This window comes from Elephantulus edwardii, unplaced genomic scaffold, assembly GCF_000299155.1.
Source record: "Elephantulus edwardii isolate Elephantulus edwardi_28Jun2011 unplaced genomic scaffold, EleEdw1.0 scaffold00194, whole genome shotgun sequence".
Taxonomy (NCBI): Eukaryota; Metazoa; Chordata; class Mammalia; order Macroscelidea; family Macroscelididae; genus Elephantulus; species Elephantulus edwardii.
Genome location: NW_006399944.1, coordinates 4,134,906 through 4,144,046, shown reverse-complemented (window position 1 = coordinate 4,144,046; position 9,141 = coordinate 4,134,906). Strand labels below are relative to the sequence as shown.

Here is a 9,141-nt window from a genome sequence, read left to right as displayed (position 1 = left end):
AAGCAGAGAAGAGGAATACTACAGATTATCAGTGTTTAGGGTACTTAATCCAACTCTGGCCTATGTTTCCTGGACCTAGGTGATGAGTTGTGGTGTCCATTGGTAACCAAAACCTCACAGACTTGTTTCTGGTGTAGTGGCTTCTCTTCCCCTCCTTCTGTCCCCAGCTTCTTTGTCTAGATTTCCCAGAAATTCTGATATATTCCCAGGATCAATTCAAACTTTGCCACTTGTGAATATAAATCATGATCAGTGTACTACCTACTTACTAGATATTGCAATTGTAAATGTTTGTATTTGTATTAATACTTAACAGTCTTAATTGATTTAAAATTACTATTTCATTTGTACTTGAGAATTCAAAGGCTGTTTGTCTTTTTAAAAAATAAAGCTTTTTCCCCTTTATGTGACCCAAGTGGAAAGTAGCTTTGACCTTAAACATTATCTAAAACTTTTCTGCATCACTTTAAAGCTTGAGATTCAGAATTATATAGACAGTGTGTATTAAGTTAATTGAATATTTAAGATAGGGTATAATTGTCATTGACCTTCATACATTCCATGTAACCAAATACAGCGAAGGGTAAAGTTTTTTTCTGCACTTGAAAGGCCAAGTGCATTATCTTAAACAGCTATTAAACAAGCATGTCCTTGCATTATTGAATCGTAAACATTCCAATAATGAGTGAGGCACTTTGTTTTGTTCTAAATCGTGTGCATATATATTTTATATTTAGGATTGATATTTGTGTGCCAACTGCACAGTGCCAAATTTGATCTTTTGACTTTCTGCCTCAAGCACTTTAAAACCACCAACTAATAGAGAAAATTACTCTGTTTGAAATTCTGAGGAATATTGGAATTTGAAAAGTGCATAGTGATTGCTCGAAGAATAAGACCTGTGCTGGATTTGTTGGACCTAAGAATTCATATTTATCAGAATTATACATAATAAACAATAAGTTTTACTTGTCTAATCAAAATTATGTGGGGAAAGCACATGAATAAATTCTAATTGTAAAATGACTGGCATGGGCCACAAGGAACCAATGATTATCCATCTGTGTTTTATCTGGAGTCAGAGGCTACACTGATAAGTCTCCATTTTTCTTGATTTTGCTTGCTCAGTGATCTCAAAGACTGAAGGGAAAAAAAGGAATGAGAGAGAGAGAGACAAACAGACAAACATAAAGACAGAAAAAGAGAAATGAAGAAAGAAAAAAAATTGCCATAAAGTCCATTTTTTCTCCTAAGGTTCCTGTATTGTGCAGAGTAGAACTTCTCCATAGAACTCTTGAGAAGTGAATAGCCAGACCCTTCTTCTGAGAGGCCTCTACTTGGTTCATATCACCAACCTTGGTTAGTAGAGCACTTAACCATTACACCACTCAGGGACTCTGGAGATTGTCCAGTCAGTAGCTTCTCTTGAGCTCTCTTACTGTCTGGCTTCATTTAAACCCACTCAGAAACAAAACCAAACCTAAAGATGTCAGGTATCCAACTCAATTGAGTGTCAGAAGCAATAAATCTTTAAGAAGGAGACTGATTATCTGTCTGTTAAGGAGCAGCTTTTTTTTTTTTTTTTTTTTAGTTTTCACTAGAAATTTTTATTTTTCTAATTAGTTAATTATGCCTTACTCTGTAGAAATCTCTTTAAAAGACAACCACTTGTCTTTTTCTGGACAATTTCAGCTCTCTACAATTTTTCTTTACCTTGATTATACTTTTTTTTTTCTATGACAACTCTCATGAAGGTTATACTTTTGTTCCAACCAATGTCCCACTTTATCTTCCAAAGTTTTTCAACTTCCAGTTGTGCTTCTTCGGCTTAGTTTATTAAATTTCCACAGTCCTGTTTTAATCTCTCCACCATTTTCTTCAACATCTGTTTTGAGTTCAGTAAATCATTCTCCAGCTCTGCAAGGGAATACAGTTGGGTCTGCAAACTACTGATTCACTGTTTGAGACCAGAAATTTCATTTCTCTGTATTTTTCATATCCACATATTCCTGTTGAAATTTTAGCCTAATACTCTGGATTTCCCTTCTGGCTAACTCTGTGAAGCTCATAATTTCTCTTCACACTCACTCTTCTCATATTGTCTCCAGAAATTATGTTCTACTTTCATTTTTTTCTACATCTGCCAATCTATTCTCAAGTTTCAGCTTTTCATTTTATAATGTCACACGCGTTTTATAAATGTCTTGCTTGGCAACTTGTACTTTAAGTATTAATTCACAATCTTTTTCAATGAAGACGAGTTTGTGGTGTTCCACAGCTGATTTGAGAATTTCATTGTGTGATTGAAATATAACCTGTTCACTTTGAATCTTATTTCTTTCTGTTTCTAACTCAATCTTAGTTCTTGCTTTCTTCAGTTTGATGTCTGTTTCTCCTAGTTTGTTGGAAGGTTTACGTTCTTTAACTTTACTGGTCATTATATTTAATTCCCTTTCAGCTTTATGCAATTTACTGATTAAAATAGTATTTTGTCCATTGCTTGATTATAGTTCTTTTTCCAAATATTCAGACTGTATTTTAGTTGACTGGGTTTCAGCATCTAGGGATCACTCAGCCAATTGTCGCACTTTCATTCTTTGGACACTTTCTACCTAAGCACCAGAATTCTCCTTTATAGCCTTAATTCTGCTTCTTAAGCCTCCACACTATTACTTTCTGATATATTTTTTTTTTTCTTGACTGAGTTGTTCTACGCATTTGCTGTCTTTTGTGGGTTCAACACTAAGCCGCTGGTTATGTAGCTCTTCTTTATCTTTCTCCATTCATACAATCTCTGATCCATATTTCAAGTTTTCTTCTTCTAAAACACATGCAAATTCTTCTTTCTGATGTCCAAATTCTGATTTGAGAAATGTGTATTCATAACAAAGCTTATTATTTAACTTCTATACTTTTCTACTTCTTCATTCAGATTCTGAAACCACATTTTCATGGACGTTCTAATTTTTGTTGTATTTGGACTCAACAATTCCAGTTTTTGTGAATATAATACCTGGAATTATTTGGTTTCCTCTAAATATTTGGTTTTTCCCCTAGCAATTCCTCTTTTATGAATCAGACAATCATATAATCTATGCCAGAGATGAAAAGGTGAGGAAAAATGGGATTGCTTTGATATTTTAAAAAGCCATTTTTAGATACATCTTGAAATACAGTGTAGTTAGTGACAGGATAATACAGACACATACAAGGAAGTCCAGTGACTAGCACTATCATTCAAATATATGCAAGAACAATCAGAACCAAAAAGGAGGAAATATATGATCTCTTCCAAATTGGATCAGCAGGCAGTAGTCAGAACAGAGCAAGGAAACACTGTATGATTCAAAATTGGGAAAGGGTGTATGCCAGGGACGTGTCCTATCCCCATATCTTTTCAACCTAGATGCAGAACAGATTATCTGGGAGGCTGGGATCTATGAGGAAAAGTGTGGCATCAGGATTGGAGGAAGATTCATCAATAATCTGTGTTATGCAGATAACACAACCCTCCTTGCTGAAACTGAGGAGAACCTGAAGCACTTGCTGCAGAAGATCAAGGACTACAGCCTTCAATATAGATTGAGGCTCAATATCAAGAAAACAAAGATTTTCCCCACTGGGTCAATTGGCAGCATCAGGTTGGATGGTGAAGAGATTGAGTTTGCTCACAGTTTTTGTATGCTTGGCTCAACAGTCAACATTTTTGACACCAGAAACCAGGAAATTAAAAGATGTATTGTAATGGGAAAGTCAGCTGTTCCTCTCAGAGTTAGCCACCGTTTTTGTGATCCACACAGTCAAATGTCTTTGCACAGTCAATGAAACATAGATAGACATTCCTCTGTTGCTCTCTGCTTTCAGCCAAGATCCACCTAACATTAGCTTTAATATCCCTATTACCATGGCCTCTTCTAAACTTAGCTTGAATATCTGGCAGTTCTTTGTTGATGTGCTATTCCACTTGATTTTGGTTAATTTTCGTCAGAATCTTGCTTGCATGTGATATTAATGATATTGGTTGATAATTAATGTACTCTATCAGGTCACCTTTCTTTGAAATAAGAATAAATACAAATCTCTTTCAGTCAGTTGGACAGGTGGTTGTCCCCCAGATTTCTTGCCACAACCTGGTGAGCACATCCAAGGCAGCATTTGTTTGTTAAAATAAATCAATTGGTATGCTGTCAATTTCTGGGGTCTTGTTTTTTATCAATATTTCAGAGCAGCTTGGTTTCTTCCTTCATTACCACAGGCTTTTGCTCCTATGTTGTATCATGTAATTCTATGTCAGCCAATTCTTTTTGGTATTGTTACTCTGTATACTCCTTCCATCTTCTTGTAATGCTTCCTGGATCATTTAATATTCTACCCAAAGCATCCTTAAGTATTGCAACTCACAGCTTGAATTTGTTCCTTAGTTCCTTCAGCTTAAGAAATGTGGAGCTAAAAAAACAAAAAAAAAGAAATGTGGAGCTAGTTTGGTTATTTTGGTGTTCTGACTCCAGCTCTTTGTACATTTAGTTATAATACTTAGCTTTGTCTTCCCTCACTGTGAAATCTTTTGTTCAACTCCTTAACGTCTAGATTTCTTCCTTTGCTTTGGCTTCTCGGTGCTCTAGGATATTATGCAGTCTCTTCTGACATCCTTCTTGGTCTCTTCTTTCCCCTCTGTCTTTGTAAAGACTTTTCGCATTCTTCGTGGATGATATTCTTGATTTCCTCCCACTGCTCATCTGGTCTTTACTTATTAGTGTTCAAGATCTCAAATCTGGCCCAGAGATGTTTTTGAAATTCCAGTATGATAAATTAAAGATCAAATTTTACTTCTTGTGGATTTGATTTAACCTTCTTTAGCTTCAGCTTGAACTCGCATATGAGTAGTTAGTGGTCTGTTCCACAATCAGCTTCTGCCCTTGTTTTCACAACTGATATTGAGCTGCTCCAGTGATTCTTCCCACAGATGTAGTCAGTCTGACATCAAGAATACCATCAGGCAAAAGCTATGTGTATAGTCTGTGTTTATGTTTCTTGTAAAAAGGTATTCGTATTGACCAGGCCATTGTACAGGGTTCTATAATTCTGTCTCCAGCCTCGTTTCTGTCAGCAAGTCTATGTTTTCCAACTACTGCTTCTTCTTTCTTTTGCCCAACTTTCATATTATGGTCATTCATTATTATTAATGCATCTTAACTGCATGTTCAATCGACTTCTGACTGCAAATGTTGGTAGTTGTTATATTGTTGTTTTGTACTGTCGAATCGCCTGCGACTAATAGCAACCCTATGTACAACAGCCCTAAACTCTGCTCCATGCTGTGCCAACCTCACTGTCTCTGACACACCTAATCCTATTATCCCAGTCACTGAATCAATCCACCTCATAGAGGGTCTTCCTCACCTGTGCTGTCCCTCCACCCTCCCAAGCATGATGTCCCTCTCTCCAGAATGAACCTGTTCATTTTCTTAGCAGTCAGTGGTATATGCAATACTCTTCTCCAAAACCACAGCTCAAAGGCATCAATTCTCCTTCTATCTTCCCTAGTTATTGCCCAGCTTTCTAACATGTGATTGAAAAGATCATGCCTGTATCAGGCACACCTTAGTCTCCAGAGTAACATGATTTCTCTTTTTTGGTTGCAGAGGCATTGGGGCAAACGGTGAGGTCCCCACATCCAGGATGTTCCTCAGGCCATTAAGCCAAGCCACACCAGAGGCAAGCTGACCTAGAGAAGCAGAGATGCAGGAATCTGGGGAAACTCAGAGGTATCCAGGAGAACTGGGAGGGTGGAGAGGCAGAGACGGTGGCCCCCACCACTTCTCAGTGGCCTGGCCTCTTCAGAGGTGGGGCTACCCAGTGCAGAGGAACCTCCAGCCACAAAGCCTCCCTTAGCCCTCCTGACCTGTTCAGCAGACACAATGCTGCTTATCAGACCAACATGTTAGGCACTTCGCCAGTAAGAAAGAAGAGCAGAGAGAGTTGATGTCGTCTCTGCTTTGTTCCCTCTCTGCTCTGCTCTGGAAGCTACTGGCTTCCACAAACACAGCTCGCAAAGAATGATCAGCTTTCACAGCCATGCGACCACCCCACTTCCACTCACTGTCCTGTTGACCCCAAGGGTAAGAAAGGTTTTTCCTTTGCTTTCTTTTGAGTACTGCACTTTCCCCCCCCTTTTCTTTCTTAACTTTTCCCCAGAGTCTCAGCAAGTTTTCCCTTTATTGAACCACTAAGGGCAAATTTTATTTTCTGTCAAAACTCTAACTCCTTGTAATAGACCTGATGTATTTAACATGAACCAAGGGATGGGGTGATTGTGTTTGTTTTGGTTTTGTTGGGATTTTGGTATTTTGAGTTTTGTTTTTTGTTGGGTTTTTTTATCCTTTCATCTAGAAATTCATCCTGCTTGAACCTCACTCACATTCATACTTAAGAGAATGACTCCTGAAAGCGAGCTCAGGAAAGTTACAATAAAATCCGAATCCTAATTTATTACATGAAAATAATAAACAGTGTTATCAGAATTGATCTGAGTTTTCATGCCAGCTTAATTTTTTATAAATTTTACTTTATTAATTTTAATAAACATTTACAGAGATTTTTTATTTCCATCCATTCATTGTTGCCCTTTTTTCTCTACCCCCACCCCTGTTCGTTCCTCTCTTTGAAAAGCAAAAGATAAACTTCTTCATTGGTATACTATCGCCCCCATACCAGTCCCCGGCCCCCGCACCCCATGACCAGAATACACTTCACCATGCAATCTTAATTCTGGATCCTGTGATAACCATAATACCCTATCACATATCGCTTTTACACTGTTCTTTCCCTCATCTGTTCCAATTCAGTATACATAATCTAGCCAGTTTACTTCTTATATAGAAGCATTTATGTGAGAACAAAACTTAAAATAGTCAAGACTTTCCTTATTATGTGGCATGAAGTTGATTAAAGTATTCAGCTATTTAATTATTTCAGATGCGTGGAGCATCCTCCATTGCTTTCCAAACTTCTCTGGAAACACAACCAAAGTAGTCTATCTTCTGAAAAATGTCTTGCCCAAAGTTATCTACTTTGACATTTTTATTAAGATGTCTAAATAGTAGATGTGATCAACCCACCTTCTAGCACCTCCTATCACATGCATATAATTTCAGTCCCTATATTTCTTTTTTTGAAAACCTTCTATATATGCAATAAAATTTTGAAGACTTAAAGGCCACGCTATCTGTATAAAGTGATTTTCTTTTATTCATGTTTTTCATAAATATAATTTGTGAAAGTCCAATACTGAAGAAGATCTGAAGTATTTGCTTCAAAAGGTCAAGGATTGTATTTTTCAATAAGGATTGAGACATAACATCAAGAAGGCAAAGATTCTCACCAGTTAGCACCATGAAGGATGGAGAAGAGATTGAGATTGTTAACAATTTCTGCTTGGCTCATTTTCTTGTTTAAATTTACTATTATCTTAAAATCTAGCTATTTTACTGAGTAATCTGTAATTGTTCCTCTATGATCCACTCTAATTATCAGTAAAAATATTTGCTAAATAATATAAATCTAATTATAGCATTCTCTGATTTTTCATTCTGTATATGCTACTTCCTACCTATGTGCCAATACACAGGTCATTTTTTTCTTCCCTGTAGAAGCAAATAAGTTTGTTTAGGGATAGAGCAATTCAAATCTGGAAACATATCATCTCTGAATGAAACTCAGTATTCTAAAGCACAAGAAATCAATGGTTTCTTTTATCCTACAAACTGAAATGTTAATATCTTTCAGCCAAGCATTTGATTGGTACACATTTACAAAAGTTGTTTCCGGTGCAGCCACCATTAAAAAAATAAATAAAATAAATAAAAAAGGAAAAATAATAATGAAAGTAATAATGTGTATAGTTTTTTATTTTAAATCTCTTTTCAGAAACTAACCAACCACAGTACAGTCAGGTGTTTCCTGGAATATGGTGGAAATGAAAAAACAAAACTGCAATTTTGATGCAGTCAACAAACTTTCTGAGAATGGTAAGGCAGAAGTAATTCCTAACTAATAAACTGCAAGATGACACACTGCTATGCCTCAGTCAAAACCCTCAGTCATGCCAAGTACCTTAATTATAAATGTTTAAAAGTGTTACTTGTGAAATTTCCACTATAATGAAAATGTTTAAGAAATCAATTTTTCTGAAAATTTGGAAATGTTAAAGGTGGTAAATAGTTCATGTTCCAGAAGAATGCCTGTCTGTGCATCATTGACCATGCAAAGGCATTTGACTGTGTGGATCACAACAAATGTGGCTAACATTAAGAAGAATGGGAATCCCAGAACACTTGGCTGTGCTCCTGAGAGCTCCTATACTTGACCAGGAGGCAGTCCTCAGAACAGAGCAGAACAGAACAAGGAAACACTGTAAGTTTCAAAATTAGGAAAGATGCTTTCTTATGACTTGCCCAATTCTTTTGTGATAAGTATGTATAAGTGTTCTGTATCTTTCCCTGTAAATTTGTTTAGGGCTTCCTTTTCAAGGAATTATCCATTTCCTCTTGTTTTCAGATTTCGTGGAGTATAGTTTTTATAATATTCTGATAATATCAATTTTAATCATCTGGTTCTGTTGTGATGATGTCACTTAATAGAATTTCTTATTTGAGTTATTTATGTCTTCTCTTTCTTTTCTTTTATTAAGTTTGCCAGTGGTGTTTCTATTTTATTGACTCTTTCAAAGAACTAGCTCCTGATCTTATTAATGGTTTCAATTGATTTTCCATCTCACCTATATTCAACTCTTGTCCTAATAATTTCCTTTTTTCTAGAGATTGTGGTGTTAAATTACTGCTCTTTTATTATTTGATGGAGGTGGTGAGTTGAATAATGAATTTTTGTTCTTTCTTCCTTTTTAATGTGTTTGTCTATTGCTATAAACTGAATCCTGAGTACTGCCGTAGCTGTATCCCAGAGGTTTTAGTATGTTGTGTTTTTATTTTTTTTTCAAAAGATTTGTGACTTTATTTATAATGACTTCTAATAGGAACAGAAATAGCTTCTATGTTTATCAACTGATAAATACATAAAATTGTAGTATACTATTACTAAATATGAGTCAGAGCCTGCTTGATGGTACCCAACAACTGTAACAGT

General features: G+C 36.1%; 1 pseudogene; it reads right to left on the bottom strand.

Moving 5' to 3' along the window:
- Positions 1–1,627: 1,627 nt before the first annotated feature.
- LOC102855422 lies at positions 1,628–3,043 on the bottom strand (annotated as a pseudogene).
- Between the last annotated feature and the right edge of the window lie 6,098 nt (positions 3,044–9,141).